Here is an 18,114-nt window from a genome sequence, read left to right on the forward strand (position 1 = left end):
TTATTTTTGTTTCTCCTCAGACTGTGAATAAAAGTGACCCTCAACAAACACTTGCTGAATAAATGAATAACCCTGATCTTCTCTTAACCCACACCTTATCAAATCTTCCTCAACTACTCCAATTTTCTCTAGTACTTTTTTTTTTCAAAAAACTAGTCCCTCTGTTCACTCTCAGCACTCCTTATTTTTCAGTGTTTTGTGCTTTGAGGAGAAAAAAAAATATGTTCTTCAGTTTTCAATGGTCAGGAAAGAAAAAGGAACCATTTTTATTGTTTTGTTTCATCTGTGTTCCTTTTCTCTTGGATTCCATACAGCATCATGTAATCAAATGTTTGCTGCCTTGCACTGATTTCTCACAGTCTCATATGTTGCTTCTCCAAACTAACGAGAATACAGTGTCTGCGTCTCCCTCCTCTGTGGCATATCCACCCCGCTCCATGAACTGAAAGCATTCCAGTTCTGAGGCACTCTGAACTCTTCCATAAAAAGTGGCTATTTTCATGGCCTCTTCGCGAAATGTAATTCTGTCTTCTCTTTCCTCAAGTAATCTTAATAAAACTAGTAAAATTTCTTTGACAAACATTGTTGCTAAAGCCAAACAAATGATCAACAAGCTTTCACAAGCCCTTGCTAATGTGACATAACTCTGAGGCATTTACACAAGTTATGAAACTTGTCCTAGTACATTGGCCTCAGAAGACAGGCATAAAGCACTCTTTGTGAACTGCTTAGCTTTGTAAGGTCTATCTGGCACCTGAACAAGCGACATTTTGCAAAACATCAGGCTATGCATGAAAATTCGGATTCTCACACTGAGAGTCCATTGAGAGATCTCCCACTCATTAGCATGCTACAAGGCTGCTGAAGGATCAGGAAGATGTCAAAAGGGCAAACCTTCACAGAAATGGAACTCAGAGAAACAAACTGAACTGAACTTAGCATCAGCCAAGTGTACGTACAAAAAAAAAAAAACAAAACATGTTTATTGGGATGAGAAGAAGGAAAATTCACTAATTTGTCCATCTGTAACTAAGTGATAGTTTTCGTTTGGTAAAATTAATTGCAAAGGCAGCCAGATGCGGTGGCTCCTGCCTGTAATCCCAGCACTTTGGGAGGCCAAGGTGGACAGATGGCTTGAGCTCAGGAGTTCAAGACCAGTCTGAGCAACATGGCAAAACTCTGTCTCTACAAAAAAATACAAAAGTTAGCCAGAGGTGGTGGCACACATCTGTGGTCCCAGCTACTTGGGAGGCTGAGGCAGAAGGTTTGCTTGAGCTGCAGAGGTCGATGCTGCAGTGAACTGTGATCATGCCACTGCACTCCAGCCTAGGCAACAGAGTGAGATTCTGTCTCAAAACATATGAATAAAAATAATCTCAAAGGCATTAGACTTAAAGTGATTGTCTATTAAACTATCTCTTGGGGAAAGTAACATTTCCCTCAATATCCACCTTTATTCAAATTATCCTATGCTTTAAAATAATTGGTATCCCCTCTCCTCTCTTTGCAAGAACCAGTTGTCCCTTTTTTCCTTTAATTCTTTTGTGGTTGCTGAAGAGTTTTATTTCATCTTCAGGCAGTATAATGGGCCAAGGAATTCCAATGAGTATGAATGCAGGTTGTCTGGCAGCTCCTGGGCAGCCAGGGTTGTCCCCGGGAAAAGATGCCCTCTGAGCTGGCTGACGGTTCCCTTAACTGAGTAAACAGTCAGGAAGAGGGCCTTGCAGTAATAAGTCAGAACCCAGGTCCCCTTTCATTAAAGTCCTGCTGAAAATCATCCTGGGAAAATAGACAGTCATACAAAAAATAAACATGAGGAAATTATAAGCCAGCCAGATATTGATTTGGGTTGACATCACTTCCATGGATCACTTCATCCATCCATTCATTTATTGATCCATTTATTCAACAATTATTCACTGAAAGCCCACAAGGGACAAGGACTGATAGGTACTAGGGGTATGGTGCTAAACAAAACAGACAGCGTTTGCTCCATTCGAGCTGTATTCTAGTGGGGAGACAGCCAGTAAACAGGAAAATGTAACTTGTAGACTGAACTGTGTCCCCCTCCAAATTCATACAGCGAAGCTCTAAGTGCAACTGTGACTATGTTTGAAGACAGAGTCCAGGAAGTAATCAAGGTTAAATGAGGTCATAAGAGTGAGGCCCTTATGATGGGATTTGTGCCCTTTACAAGAAAAGACACCAAAGAGCTCTCTTCCTCTGTACCATGTAAGGACACAGAAAGAAGGTGGCCTTCTAAAAGCTGGAGAGTCCCTCACCAGAAACCAAACCTGACAGCACCTTGGACTTCCAGCCTCCAGAACCATGAGAAAATTGATTTCCATGGTTTAAGCCATGCAGTGTGTGGTATTATTGTGTTATGCCCACCTGAGCAGACTAATACAATAACATAATATTAGGAAATGATCAGAACTATGAAGGAAATCATGTAAGGTAGAGGGATAGATAGGTAGGCAGTGGCGGAATGGAAAGTGGCACTGAGTATGGGGACCAGGAAAGGCCACCAGGGAAGACCATTCCAGATGGAAATATTTCAGGGGCAATTCTCTGACATGGGAACAAAAATGGGGCATGTGAAAAACAGCCAGAAAGTCTCTGCAGCCTGAGCATATTGGGCAGGGTATGAATGAAAGTAAACAGAGACAGAGAGGAAACCAGGGACCAGTTCATTCTGGCTACACAGGCCATGGCAAAGACTTCAGATTTTGTTCTAAGTGGGATAGAAAGCTACTGGAAGTCTGTAAGCAGGAGAGTGACATATATGATTTACCTTAAAAGGATCACTATTACATAGGAAAGAGACTGTAGGAGAGAAGGACTGGAAGCTGGAAAACAATGATGAGGTTAGTTTAATTTTCCAGGTAAAAGATGATGGGGACATGGGCTAGTGGGGTGGGGATGGAAGAGGTGAGAAATTGTTGGATTTAGAGTCTATTTTCAAAATAATTCAGGATTTGTCAATAGGTTGGATATGGTGTGCAAGAGAAAGAAAAGAGTCAAGGATGCCAAATTGAGCTGTGCAGCTGGGTTACTGCAGTGCTTTTTACAGAGATGATAAAACGGTAGGAGGAGTTCGTGTGGTAGAGAACAGAGTTGAGTCAAGGGTTGTTTTGCACATGTTACATTTTGGGATGCCTGTTAGACACACAAGTGGAAATGTTAAAAAGGCAACTTGATAGACCAGCATGGAGTGAAGGGAAAGATCAGGACTGGAAATAGAAAAGTGAGTGTCATTAGCATTTAAACAAAGTTGAAAGCAGAAGGCTGAGTATTATCATAATTACTACCAGCACCTGCTTCTCAATTTACAGATCCTTCTTTAGGGATGCAGGAGGGAATGAAAAGCTATTTTTCAATCTTCCTGTTCCACCTTTCCCTTCTCTACCCCCTCAAGATGACCCCATCCAGCTTCAAGTGGCCACTGTCTGCTATTCCTGGAAGTGACTTTGCCTCTCCCGTCCTGCTTTTAGTGAATATAGGAGAAAAAATGTGTGTCTGTCTGAGAGATTAAAAGATCCCGTTACAGCCTTCATCCTCATTACTTTATATGTTGCCACTGATCTGTGAATGACAAAGGTGGCCTTCAAAGCGGGGGCTCTGTAAACTGACCTGGCTGGATTATGGAGTGTCATTTAAGTAAGAGCTGTTATCCAAGTCAGATATGGAGGGGACCCTGAGACTGCAACACCCAAGAGGAGCTACTGGTGGGCTAGACTAGCGGTCTTCCAAATGAACAGTGAGTACCATGGATACAAATAAGAGAGCGCTCCTAAAACTGACCTGTCTGAGAAATGTACCTCTTCCCACATCAGAAAAGAATTCCCACCTTGCATCTTACTAGGGTGCATTGCTCCTGGATATAAAAAGCTACTAACTAAGGAACTATGAAAAATATTAATTTCAAAGGGTCATCTCTAAATTACTTATCAATGAACCATGATTTTGTGTCTTCCCCAGCGTACACACACAACATATCACCAAGTCTGAAATGTGCATTTTTTTCACATTGTTAACTTCTCTGAAATTGATGTATCTTCCCACCATGTGAGCTCAATAGTTATTGCTATTACCTGCACGTGCACAGTATCAAGAACACCACATTTGGCTGGGTGCTGTGGCCCACACCTGTCATCCCAGCACTTTGGGAGGCCAAGGCAGGAGGATCACTTGAGTCCAGGAATTCAAGACCAGCCTGGGCAACATGGTGAAACTCTATCTCTACAAAAAAAAAAAAAAAAAAAATTAGCGGGGCATAGTGGCACATGTCTGTAGGCCCGGCTACTCAGGAGGCTGAGATGGGAGGATCGCTTGAGCCTGGAAAGTCAAGGCTGCAGTGAGCGTGATCACGCTAATGCGTTCCAGCCTGGGCGACAGAGTGAGACCCTATATCAAAAGAAAAAAAAAAAAAAAGAGTACCACATTCAGAACGTGTTGAATGGGTATCAGCATATTGGTGTAATAGTGGAACATTATTTTACCTCCTAGGAAGCTAAGAGTTACAGGGAAAGGGTGAAGAGGAGGTTAATAAAAAGCTACTAACTTTAGGTTAACAGATTAGGTTAACAATATTCCCCAAGCAGTAGACAAAACACTCTTTCTACAGGTCAAGTAGATGAGTTGCTAAATGTAAACCCACAACCCACAGATTGACTCCTCATTGCCAATTCAATTTTGACTCCTAGAAGGGCTCCTGTAGGGAAGTCCATAAAGAAACACTCTATTCTCAGTTGTTTCTTCTTCTCCTTCTCCTCCTTCTTCTCTTCTTCTCTTCTTCTTCTCCTCTTCCTCTTCCGCTTCCTCTTCCTCCTTCTTCCTTCTTCCTTCTTTCTTCTTTCTTTCTTCTTTCTTCTTCTTCTTCTTCATTTTTTGAGACGGTGTTTTACTCTTGTTGCCCAGGCTGGAGTACAACGGTGCAATCTTGGCTCACTGCAACCTCCACCTCCCAGGTTAAAACAATTCTCCTGCCTCAGCCTCCCAAGTAGCTGGGAATACAGGCACACCCAGCTAACTTTTGTATTTTTAGTACAGATGAGGTTTCACCATGTTGACCAGACTGGTCTCCAACTCCTGACCTCAGGTGATCTACCCTCCTCAGCCTCCTAAAGTGCTGGGATTACAGGCGTGAGCCACGGCACCCGGCCCTGTTTCTTTTTATTTTATAATTTTTTTTTTAAGAGATGGGGTCTCACTGTGTTGCCCAGGTTCAAGTGATTCTGGACTGGAATTATAGGCGTGAGCCACTGCACTTAGCCCCAGCTCTGTTTCTAATTTGCTAGGTTACCCTGATGGAGTCTCCATAAAATGAATCTGCTCTTCAAAAGTTAGATGATATGATTTCAACAGAAGAGAATGTAAAATATGTACGTTCTGATTACAACTATGTACACATGCACATTTATATAGTAATAAAGTTCAGGAATAAATTTTAAGTAACAACAATCTTGTTTTTTTTTTCTTTCTGAGACAGGGTCTAGCTCTGTCACCCACACTGAAGTGCACTGGTACAATCACAGCTCACTGCAGCCTCAACCATCTGGGCTCAAGCCATCTCCCCATCTCAGCCTCCCAAGTAGCTGGGACTACAGGTGTGCACCACCATACTTGGCTTTTCTTTTGTAATTTTTGGAGAGACACATCTTACCATATTGCCCAGGCTAGTCTCGAACTCCTGGGCTCAAGCTATCCTCCCACGCTGGCCTCCCAAAATGTTGGGATTACGGGTCTGAGTAACTGCGTCTGACCAACAATCTTCCTTATTGGAAAATTTTAAACAATGCTGCCTTAGATACTCCCTAACACATCTCCGCTTTAATAATCCAGCAGTTCATTGAGGTGCTCTCCTCTCTCTGTAGACTCTTCTACATAAGGCTTTGATACTGCATGCAAGTAGACTACTTTCTACACATAAGCACTTTTGCTGCTATCTCTCTCTCTCAGAAATTGACAGCTTATCAATGAGACAAAAAATAAATCAGTAATAATATATATTTGAATTATATAATCAGTGGGTGGGGCACAAAACCAAAAGGTTCTTTGCTACCATCCCTCAACCCTCCAAAAAAGAATTCCACAATCAATAAGATTGAACTACCTGACATACAGAGAACATTTTAGCCAATAATTAGAAAATAGCATGTTTTTTCAAGCATATTCAGATCACTTGCACAAACTGTCCATATACTGAAGCATAAAGCAAATCTCAAGTAATTTTCAAGGATTGGAATCATATAGATCTCACTGGCCATAAACATTGGAAATCAATAAGTGAAAGATACTTTCAGAAATTAAGAGAATCACTTCTAAATAACTTATGGATCCAATGAAAAAAAATATGATGCAAATTAGAGAATACTCAGAACTGAATGATGAGATCATACTGAAGTAAATTGCCTTATTGTTCCAAATAGTTTCTGCTTTACGCTGTGAAAGAATTATAGATTCCAGACTGGGTGCAGTGGCTCAAGCCTGTAATTCCAGCACTTTGGGAGGCCAAGGCCAGTGGATCACCTGAGGTCAGGAGTTCGAGACTAGCCTGGCCAATATGGTGAAACCTCATCTCTACTAAAAATACAAAAATTAGCCAGGCGTGGTGGCACACGCCTGTAATCCCAGCTACTTGGGAGGCTGAGCCAGGAGAATCACTTGATCCCAGGAGGTGGAGGTTGCAGTGAGCCAAGATCGCACCACTGCACTCCAGCCTGGGTGACAGAGCAAGACTGTCTCAAAAAAAAAAAAAAAAAAAAAGAATGATACATTCCAACCCATTGCTGTGTCCTTTCAGTGTTCACCCTGTGAGAAGATTTCTATTTTCCACACACTGACATCATGCTTGGCCATTTGACTTGCTTTGATCAATGAAATGTGAGTTGATTGATATGTGCCACTTTTGACCATATGTCTGTAAAAGCCACTACTTTTCCTTCTGCCCTAGATTGGGATGGCACGGATAACTATGTCTTCAGTGTGGATCCCAGAATGAGGCAGAGTCACAGTCAATTCATAGTCAACATGTAAGAAAGAAGTTTTAGTTGTGGCAAGCCAATAAAATTGGTTTGAAATTGCTTGTTACCACAGCACAACTTAGCCACAGTTAACTGATACAAATATCTATAAAAACGTCTAGTTGGAATAGTACTGAAAGTCCTGGCCAGAGAAATTAGAAAAGGGAAAGAAATAAAAGGGATGGAAATAGGAAAATAAGAAGTTAAATTGTCTCTGTTTGCAGACAACATGATCTTATATGGAAAATGCTAAAGACTCCATCAAAAATTTTCAAAACTAATAAATGAATTCAGTAAAGTTACAGGACACAAAATCCAACACAGAAAAACCAATGGCATTTCTATACACTAACAAACTATTCCAAAAAGAAATTAAGAAAACAACCCAGGCCAGGAGCAAGGCTCACGCCTGTAATCCCAGCATTTTGGGAGGCTGAGGTGGAAGGATCACTTGAGCCTGAAAGTTCGAGTCCAGCCTGGGCAACACAATGAGACTCCGTCTCTACAAAATAAAAAATTAAAATTGGCAAATTGGCTGGGCATGGTGGTGTGTACCTGTAGTCCCAGCCACTTCGGAGGCTGAGGTGGGAAGATTGCTTGAGGCCAGGAGGTCAAGGCTATATGACTGTGCCACTGCACTCCAGCCTAAGCAACACAGCAAGACCCTCTCTCAAAAAAGAAAAGAAAAGAAAAAGAAAACAATTTACTATAGCTACAAAAATTATATTTAGAAATAAATTTAACAAAGAAGGTGAAAAATCTATAATCCAAAAACTATAAAGCATTGATGAAGAAATTGAAGAAGTCATAAATAAAAAGAAAGATATCCTGTCTTCATGGATTGGAAGAATAATATTGTTAAAATGTCCATACCACCCAAAGCAATCTACTACTCAAAGGATTCAATGCAATCTATTAAAATTCCAACGACATGTTTCACAAAAATAAGAAACAGTATCCTAAAATTCATATGAAACAATAAAAGACCCCCAAATAGCCAAAGTACCCCCAAATACCCCCAAATAGTAGCAAAAAGAACAAAGCTGGAGGCATCACACTACCTGATATCAAAATCTGCTACAAGTCATAATCAAAACAGCATGATATTGGTATAAAAATAAATCTATAGACCTACAAAACAGAACAGAAAGCCCAGAAATAAATCTACATACTTATGGTCAATTTATTTTCAACAAAGATGCCAATAACACACAATGGGGAAGGGACAGTCTCTTCAATACTGTTGAAAAACAGTATATCCATATGCAGAAGAATGTCACTGGGCCCTTATCTCAGTCCATATACAACAATCAACTGAAAATAGTGTAAAATTTAGATGTAAGACCTGAAACTGTGGAACTACTAGAGGAAAACATAGGGGAAAAGTTCCATGACATTGATTTGGGCAATGATTGTTCTGAATATGACCCCAAAAGCATAGGCAACAAAAGCAAAAGTAGATAAATGAGATTACAACAAACTAAGAAGCTTCTGCACAGCAGAGGGAACAATCAACGGTGTGAAAAAGACAACCTATGGAATGAAGGAAAATATTTGTAAACTATGTATCTGATAAGGAGTTAATATCCAAAATATATAAGGAATTCAAACACCTCAATGGCAAGAAAAAAAATTAACCAGATTTTCAATGGGCAAAGGAACTCAATGGACACGTCTCAAAAGAAAACATACAAATGGCCAACAGGTATATAAAAAAAGATCAGCATCAGCCGGGCGCGGTGGCTCACGCGTGTAATCCCAGCACTTTGGGAGGCCAAGATGGGTGGATCATGAGGTGAGGAGATCGAGACCATCCTGGCTAACACGGTGAAACCCCGTCTCTACTAAAAGTACAAAAAAGATTAGCCGGGCGTGGTGGCCGGCGCCTGTAATCCCAGCTACTCGGAAGGCTGAGGCAGGAGAATGGCGTGGAACCCGGGAGGCGGAGCTTGCAGTGAGCCGAGATCGCGCCACTGCACTCCAGCCTGGGCGACAGAGCGAGACTCCGTCTCAAAAATAAAATAAAGATCGGTATCACTAATCATTAGGAAAAGGCAAATTAAAACCGCAATGAGATATTACCTTATCCTTGTGAGAATGGCTCTTACCAAAAAGACCAAAGACAACAAAGTGTGGGCAAGGATGTAGGGAAGAGGGAAGGAACCCTGAAACGCTGTTGGTGGGAAGGTAAACTAGTACAGCCGTTATGGAGAGCAGTATGGAAGTTTCTCAAAAAATTAAAAACAGAACTACCATATAACCCAACAATCCCACTACTGGGTATATTTTCAAAGGAAATGAAATCAATATGTTGAAGAGATATCTGCACTCCTATGTCTACTGCAGCATCATTCACAATAGCCAAGATATGGAATCAACCTAAGTGTTCCTGAACAGATGAATGGATAAAGAAAATGTGGTGTATATACACAATGGAATACTATTCAGCCTTAAAAAAGAAGAAAATCCTATTATTTGCAACACCATGGATGAGCCTGGAGGACATTATGTTAAGTGAAATAAGCCAGGCACAGAAAGACAAATACCTTCTGATATCACTTACATGTGGAGTCTGAAAAAGATTAACTCATAGAAGCAGAGTAGAATGGTAGTTACCAGGGTTAGTGAGTGATGTGGCACTGGGGGATGCTGATCAAAGAATACAAAATTTCAGTTAGGAAGAATAAGTTCAAGAGATCCATTGCACAACGTGGTGATTATGATGAATAACAAGGTATTTATACTCAAAAATTGCTAAGAGAGTAGATGTTAAGTTTTCTCACCACAAAAAAATGGTACATGAGGTAATGCGTATGTTCATTAGCTTGATTTAGCCATTGAATATATGTATTCCACGATGAATACATATATTGAAACATCATGTCATACACTAACATGGTTTGGATGTGTGTCCCCTCCAACTTTCATGTTGCATGTGATTCCCAGTGTTGGAGGTGGGGCCTGGTGGGACGTGTTTGGGTAACAGAGGTGGATCCCTCATGAATGCTTGGTGCCATCCTGGCAGTAATGAGTGAGTTCCTGCGAGGTCATGTGAGATCTGGTTGTTTGTGGGACCTCCCCCATCTCTCTCTTGCCCTCACTGTCTCCATGTGATACACTAACTCCCCACTTGCCTTCTGCCATGATTGAAAGCTTCCTTGGGCCTCACCAGAAGCAAAGCAGATGCTGACGCCATTCCTCTTGTACAGCCTGCAGAATCGTGAGCCAATTAAACCTATTTTCCTTATAAATTACCCAGCCTCAGGTATTTTGTATAGGAATGCAAGAATGGACTAATACATGCACCATAAATATATTTGGTAAGGTGGGCCAAGAAAAGAAAAAAGAGGGCCGGGCATGGTGGCTCCCAGCATTTTGGGAGGCTGAGGTTGGTGGATCACCTGAGGTCAGGAGTTCGAGACCAGCTTGGCCAACATGGTGAAACTCCGTCTCTACTAAAAATACAAAAAATAGCTGGGCATGGTGGTGTGTGCCTGTAATCTCAGCTACTTGGGAGGCTGAGGCAGGAGAATTGCTTGAACCTGGGAGGCGGAGGTTGCAGTGAGCCAAAATCACGCCACTGCACACTCCAGCCTAGGCAACTGAGTGAGACTCCATCTCAAAAAAAAAAAAAAAAGAAAAGAAAAAGAAAAGAAAAAAGAGAAGGCATACAAAAATAAGAAAGGGAATGAAAAAGGTGGCAAAACTCAGATTCTGTACAGAATTAACAGACATTATAGAATATTGTGAATAACTTTATGCCAAGAAGTTTGAAATACATGTAAAATGGGAAAAAATTCTTAGACAATATATTACTGTATTACATTACATATAATAATACTAGTACTAGTATAATAATTTAAAAACTAGATAAATTGTACAACCATTGTAGTAATTGAATCAAGAGATAAAAATTTTCCTCCAAAGCCAACAGCAGCACAGATTGTTTCACAGGAGTGTTCTATCAAAGATTAAAGGGAAAAATAATTCCAATTTTAAACAAATTGCTCCATAACATAGAACACGAAGTTACATTTCTCACCCATTTTATGAAACCAGGATAAACAGACAAGAGAATTATGAGAAGTGAAAATTGCAGTGTTACTTCTTTATGAACAGATGCAAAAATCTTAGAATATTAGCAAATTGACCTAGTATTTTTTTTTTTTTTTTTTTTGACAGGGTCTCACTTTGTCACTCAAGCTAAGAGTGCAGTGGTGCAATCACAGCTCACTACAGCCTTGACTTCTGGGGCTCAGCAATACTCCCACCTCAGCCTCCTGAGCAGCTGGGACTACATACGAGTGCCACCATGCCTAGTTTTTTTTTTTTTAGAGACAGGGTGCCACAAATTCAGGCTCAAACCATGTTCCCACTTCAGGCTCCCAAAATGCTGGGATTACAGGTGTGAGCCACCATGCCCAGCCTTGATTTAGTAGTGTTTAAAAAAAATCATTGCCAAAATGAGAAAAATCATATGATTATCTCAACAGATTCAGAAAAGTCACTCAATAAAATTGAACCCTCTGCCATAATAAAAGCTCTTAATAAACCAGGAACAAAAGAGAATCTTCTTAACCTGATAAAGGGTGTCTAACAAAAACCTACAACACTGTCAGAGTTGATGAAAATTTCAAATCGACAACCAGAATGGAGGCCTAGTGTTAACACTTCTGTTCTACCTTGTACTGAATTTCTAGCTAACCACGTAAGACAAGAAAAGGGGGAGGTGTAAGGCTTAGAATGGAAGAAACAAAACCATTATTGCCAAATGCAGTGCCTCACACCTGTATGGGATGCCAAGGTGGGCGGATCCTTTAAGTTCGGGAGTTAGAGACCAGCCTGGGCAACATGGTGAAACCCTATCTCTACAAAAAAATACAAAAATTAGGAGGGTGTGGAGGTGCCCACCTGTAGTCCCAGCTACGCGGGAAGCTGAGATGGAAGGATCACTTGAGGCTTAGGTTGTAGGGAGCTGAGATTGCATCACTGCATTCCAGCCTGGGCAACCGAGCAAGACTCTGTCTCAAACAAACAAACAAACAAAAAATCCAAAACAACCAAAAACCAAAACATTATTATTTGTAAATGACATTTTTAGAAAATATTACAAAACAGTTTCCTCTGTCAAGTAGATAACTTTTTTTTCTACATAGTAACCCCAAAACGTGTTAGATAAATTATTAAAAATAAGAGAGTTTAGTCAAGTGGCTAGATATAAAATTGATTTACATAAAATATTGCACTTCTATGCCTCAGCAAAAAACAAACATTAATTTAAGAAAAGAAATAGCCGGGCGCGGTGGCTCAAGCCTGTAATCCCAGCACTTTGGGAGGCCGAGACGGGCGGATCACGAGGTCAGGAGATCGAGACCATCCTGGCTAACACGGTGAAACCCCGTCTCTACTAAAAATACAAAAAACTAGCCGGGCGAGGTGGCGGGCGCCTGTAGTCCCGGCTACTAGGGAGGCTGAGGCAGGAGAATGGCGTAAACCCGGGAGGCAGAGCTTGCAGTGAGCTGAGATCTGGCCACTGCACTCCAGTCCGGGCAATAGAGCGAGACTCCGCCTCAAAAAAAAAAAAAAAAAAAAAAAAAAAAAGAAAGAAAAGAAATAATTGGCCGGGCGCAGTGGCTCACACCTGTAATCCCAGCACTTTGGAAAGCTGAGGTGGGTGGATCACTTGCAGTCAGGAGTTCGAGACCAGCCTGGCCAACATGGTGGAACCCTGTCCCTACTAAAAATACAAAATTAACCAGGTGTGGTGGTGTACACCTGTAATCCGCTTAGCTACTTGGGAGGTTGAGGCAGGAGAATCGCTTGAACCTGGGAGGCAGAGGTTGCAGTGAGCAGAGATGGTGCCACCGGACTCCAGCCTGGGTGACAAAGTGAAACTCCATCTCAAAAAAAAAAAAAAAAAAAGAAAAAGAAAATATAGCATATTTGAATGACCTCTAGAAAGAAGCATTTCTTTTTAAATTATTTTTGATGACAAATCATAATTGTATAAATTTATTGGGTACAATGGGATGTTTTGATACACATACAAAATATGGAATGATTAATCACACCAATGAATATATCCATCAGCTCACTTACTTACGTTTTATGGTGAGAAGTATTTCTTCAGTAAGTTGCAAAGAGATCATATAAGATACAATTATTATTTCAACTTTATGTACAAAAATCTGAAACTTAGAGCAATTAAATTTGTCTAGAGTCACCCAAGCCAGCATTCAAACCCTGGAAATGCAGTATGTAGGCTGTCATTCTTAACCTCAATGCTGTACAGGCATTTTGTGCGTGTTCCATACATCAATTTCCTTTTCCCCCTCTTTTAATTTTTATTATTTATTTATTCATGTCAGATGGGTAATGTGCCCACGTTGTAACAAGGTTTGATGTGGTTTGGCTGTGTGTCCCCATCAAAATCTCATGTTGAATCATAATTCCCAATGTTGGGGGAGTGACCCAGTAGAGGTGATTGGATTATGGGGGCAATTTCCTCGTTCTGTTCTCGTGATAATGAGTGAGTTCTCATGAGATCTGATAGTTTAAAAGTGTGTGGCACTTCCCTCCTCGCTTCCTCTCTCTCTCTCTCTCCTGCCACCACGTGGAGAAGGTGCTTCCTCCCCTTCCCCTTCTGCCATGATGGTAAGTTTCCTGAGGCCTCCCAGTCATGCTCCTGTTAAGCCTGCAGAACCCTGAGTCAATTAAACCTCTCATCTTCATAAATTATCCAGTCCCAGGTAGTTCTTTATAGCTGTGTGAAAACAGACTAATACAGGTTTGAGGGAGGCATATCTCAAACATGCGTGTGAAAACCTAATCATCACACTTACGAACTACAAAAGGATCTCCCCATCTCCCTTCTCTTCTTAATCAAGCCTTCCCTTTTTCTCACTCTAAATAAACTGTTCCCTACTTTGCACTCCAGTAGCAGCCTATACATCCCTATAGCATTTACTTTATACCTTGCATTATTTTCTCGGGTTTCTCTACATATACATGGGTATACACATACAGTAGGTCTGGAAAGATAGGCAAGAAGTGTCCACAATGTAGATGATATTATTATTATTATTAAATTGAGCAGTTTGGGTAAGAAGTTGATGATAATAACAACGCTCTGATTTCGTTAACAATAAATATTTCGCCGGGCGCGGTGGCTCAAGCCTGTAATCCCAGCACTTTGGGAGGCCGAGACGGGCGGATCACGAGGTCAGGAGATCGAGACCATCCTGGCTAACACGGTGAAACCCCGTCTCTACTAAAAAATACAAAAAGCTAGCCGGGCAAGGTGGCTGGCACCTGTAGTCCCAGCTACTCGGGAGGCTGAGGCAGGAGATTGGCGTAAACCCGGGAGGCAGAGCTTGCAGTGAGCTGAGATCCGGCCACTGCACTCCAGCCCGGGCGACAGCGAGACTCGGTCTCAAAAATAAATAAATAAATAAATAAATAAATAAATAAATAAATAAATAAATAAATAAATATTTCAACTTCACAATATACTCCAATACATAAAACGTCTTAAAAACTTCAAAGAGCTGATAAAAGAGTGAAAAATTACAAGACAAAAATATAAGCTTAGGCAACATGGTGAAACCCAGTCTCTACAAAACATGAAAAATTAGCTGGCCATGGTGGCGCACACCTGTGGTAACAACTACTTGAGAGGCTGAGGTGGCAGGCTCACTTGAGCCAGGATCACACCACTGCACTCCAGCCTGGGTGACAGAGTGAGAATCTGTCTCAAACAAAAAGGAAAGGGGAAGGGAAAGAAAGGGAAGGGAAAGGGAGCAGGGGGAGGGGAGGGGGAAGAAAGGAAAGGAAAAGAAAGGAAAAAGGAAAGAAAAGGAGAAGGAGAAAGGAAAGGGGAGGGGAGGGGAAGGGAGGGGAAGAGAGGAGGGGAGGGGAAAGTAGAAGAGGGGAGGGGAGGGGAGAGGAGGGGAGGGGAGGGGAGGGGAGGGGAGAGGAGAGGACTCTAAGGAGAGGATTCCAAGAGGTAAGTGAAGGATGGTAGACACTTTTGCCCTGAAGGTATTTGCCAACCTTAGAGAAATTGGGCTTCAGTTTTGATGACTGAAGCTTCTTAAAAGGAGACCCACTTTCCTTAAAACTAAGACTCCAAAGTGCTACATCCTCAAGGTAATGGTAAAGAGGAAATAAATCCATCCCACTCCTCTCTACCTCATGTCCAGGGAACCTCAAGAAAAGTTGTCCTTGATATAAACAGAGAAATGGAAAAAATTATTTCTTAGAGGTTATAATCGCAAACTTAGTGCCTTATAGATAGTAACCTATATAACCACATCACCTAAGTAGTTCAAAAGAACTCCAAGCTCAGCTTAAAGTGGTCCTGAACTGGTAATGCATTTAGGCGCCTAGAAGAAGCAAATGCAAGTTCTTTCTGGAGAAATGTACCTTCACTTAAGGCAGTGCTATCAACCGGGGTGAAAATTTTCACCAAAAAATTTCAAGGAAAATTAGCAACTCACAGTAAAAGTAAACACGATGAAGGACTACCAGCAAAAATAATTGACAAAAGTCCTATTTTATGAAAATCAAATATTACAATGGGATTATCAGTCATTTTAGAAAACTATCCTTGCACTAATTAAGAAATAAATGATGCACTTTCTTTTCTTTCTTTTTTTTTTTTTTTTTTTTTGAGATGGAGCTTCGCTCTTGTTGCCCTGGCTGGAGTGCAATGGCGCAATCTCAGCTCACCGCAACCTCCGCCTCCCGGGTTCAAGTGACTCTCCTGCCTCAGCCTCCCAAGTAGCTGGGATTACAGGCATTCGGCACCATGCCCAGCTAATTTTGTATTTTTAGGAGGGATGGGGTTTCTCTCCATGTTGGTCAGGCTGTTCTCAAACTCCTGATATCAGGTGACCCACCCACCCGGCCTCAGCCTCCCAAAGTACTGGGATTACACGCGTGAGCCACTGCACTTTTTTTTTTTTTTTTTTTTTTTTTGAGACTGAGTCTTGCTCTGTCACCCAGGCTGGAGTGCAGTGGCCAGATCTCAGCTCACTGCAAGCTCCGCCTCCCGGGTTCACGCCATTCTCCTGCCTCAGCCTCCCGAGTAGCTGGGACTACAGGCGCCAGCCACCTCGCCCGGCTAGCTTTTTGTATATTTTAGTAGAGACGGGGTTTCACGGTGTTAGCCAGGATGGTCTCGATCTCCTGACCTCGTGATCCGCCCGTCTCGGCCTCCCAAAGTGCTGGGATTACATGCACTTTTAATTATATGTAGAAACTGGAAACTCTAAAAATGTAACCTAACAGGTGTTTTTTTGTTTTGTTTTCTGTTTTGGGGGGTTTTCTTTTAGACAGAGTCTTGCTCTGTTGCCCAGTCTGGAGTGCAATGGTGCAATCCCAGCTCACTGCAACCTCCGCCTCCTGAGATCAAGTGATTCTCCTGCCTCAGCCTCCCAAGTAGCTGGGATTACAGGCGCATGCCAACATGCCTGGCTAATTTTGCATTTTTGGTAAAGATGGGGTTTCACCATGTTAGTCAGCCTTGGCTTCCCAAAGTGCTGGGATTACAGGTGTGAGCCACCACACCTGGCCAACAGGTTTTATTTAACATGAGAAAATTTCTCAAAATGAAAAATATAGTAATCATAATTAAAATTGATAATTTGATAATCAATGTTAACAGAATAGATTCAGAAGAAGGGAGACTTAATGAACTAGAAGATAGGGTGGACGAAGTTATTCAAACTACAACAAAGAAAGCAAGAGATAGGCCGGGTGCCGTGGCTCAAGCCTGTAATCCCAGCACTTTGGGAGGCCGAGACGGGCGGATCACGAGGTCAGGAGATCGAGACCATCCTGGCTAACACGGTGAAACCCCGTCTCTACTAAAAAATACAAAAAAACTAGCCGGGAGAGGTGGCGGGCGCCTGTAGTCCCAGCTACTCGGGAGGCTGAGGCAGGAGAATGGCGTGAACCCGGGAGGCGGAGCTTGCAGTGAGCTGAGATCCGGCCACTGCACTCTAGCCAGGGCGACAGAGCGAGACTCCGTCTCAAAAAAAAAAAAAAAGAAAGCAAGAGATGAAAAAAATGAAAGCCAGGTTAAGGAGAGAGTAGAGAGAATGGGACAGAAGCAATATTTGAAGAGATTAACGGCTGAGAATTGTCCACAGTTGATGAAAGACACCAAGCCATAAATTTGAGAAGTCCAACAAATCCCAAGATACATTAAAAAATACACATCTATTAAAACTGTAGAACACCAAAGATAAAAATATAATAAAAGTAGCCAGGAGGTGGGATACGAAACGGGGTAGGGAGAATGTATTCAAATATTCAAATAAGCAGCATGCAGTCAAACAGCTAATTTTTTTTTTTTTTTTTTTTTTTTTTTGAGATGGAGTCTCACTCTCTCACCCAGGCTGGAGTGCAGTGGCACGATCTCGGCTCACTGCCACCTCCACCTCCTGAGATCAAACGATTCTCCTGCCTCAGCCTCCGAAGTAACTGAGATTACAGGCACCCATCACCACGCCCAGCTAATTTTTGTATTTTTAGATGAGACAGGGTTGTCTCACCACGTTGGCCAGGCTGGTCTCGAACACCTGACCTCAGGTGATTCACCCACCTTGGCCTCCCAAAGTGCTGGGATTACAGGAATGAGCCACTGCGCCTGGCCAAACAGTTGAGTTTGTAACAGCAACAGTGAAAGTCAGAAAACAATGGAATAATACTTTCCTTCTTTTTTTTTTTTTAACGAAGCACTAACCAAGAAGTAGGGAATATACTACTACACTAAAAGATAAAATACAAAGTCTTTACTCAGAAAAAAATTCTTGTAAGAATGAAGGCAATGGGAGGTTGAGGCTGCAGTGAGCTGTGATTGCACCACTGCATTCCAGGGTGCCAGAGTGAGACCATGTCTCAAAAAAATAAAAATAAAAAATAAAATTAAGAATGATGGCAAAGGCCGGGCGCGGTGGCTCAAGCCTGTAATCCCAGCACTTTGGGAGGCCGAGACGGGCGGATCACGAGGTCAGGAGATCGAGACCATCCTGGCTAACACGGTGAAACCCCGTCTCTACTAAAAAAATACAAAAAACTAGCC

The 18,114-nt window shown here is 41.8% G+C and overlaps 1 non-coding gene across 1 annotated transcript; it reads right to left on the bottom strand.

Moving 5' to 3' along the window:
• Positions 1-13,777: 13,777 nt before the first annotated feature.
• LOC115894473 lies at positions 13,778-13,882 on the bottom strand. Its single transcript, XR_004054588.1, has one exon. It is a non-coding gene; the product is annotated as a small nucleolar RNA U13 (small nucleolar RNA).
• Positions 13,883-18,114: the final 4,232 nt, after the last annotated feature.

Source organism: Rhinopithecus roxellana, chromosome 17, assembly GCF_007565055.1.
Source record: "Rhinopithecus roxellana isolate Shanxi Qingling chromosome 17, ASM756505v1, whole genome shotgun sequence".
In the NCBI taxonomy this organism is placed as follows: domain Eukaryota; kingdom Metazoa; phylum Chordata; class Mammalia; order Primates; family Cercopithecidae; genus Rhinopithecus; species Rhinopithecus roxellana.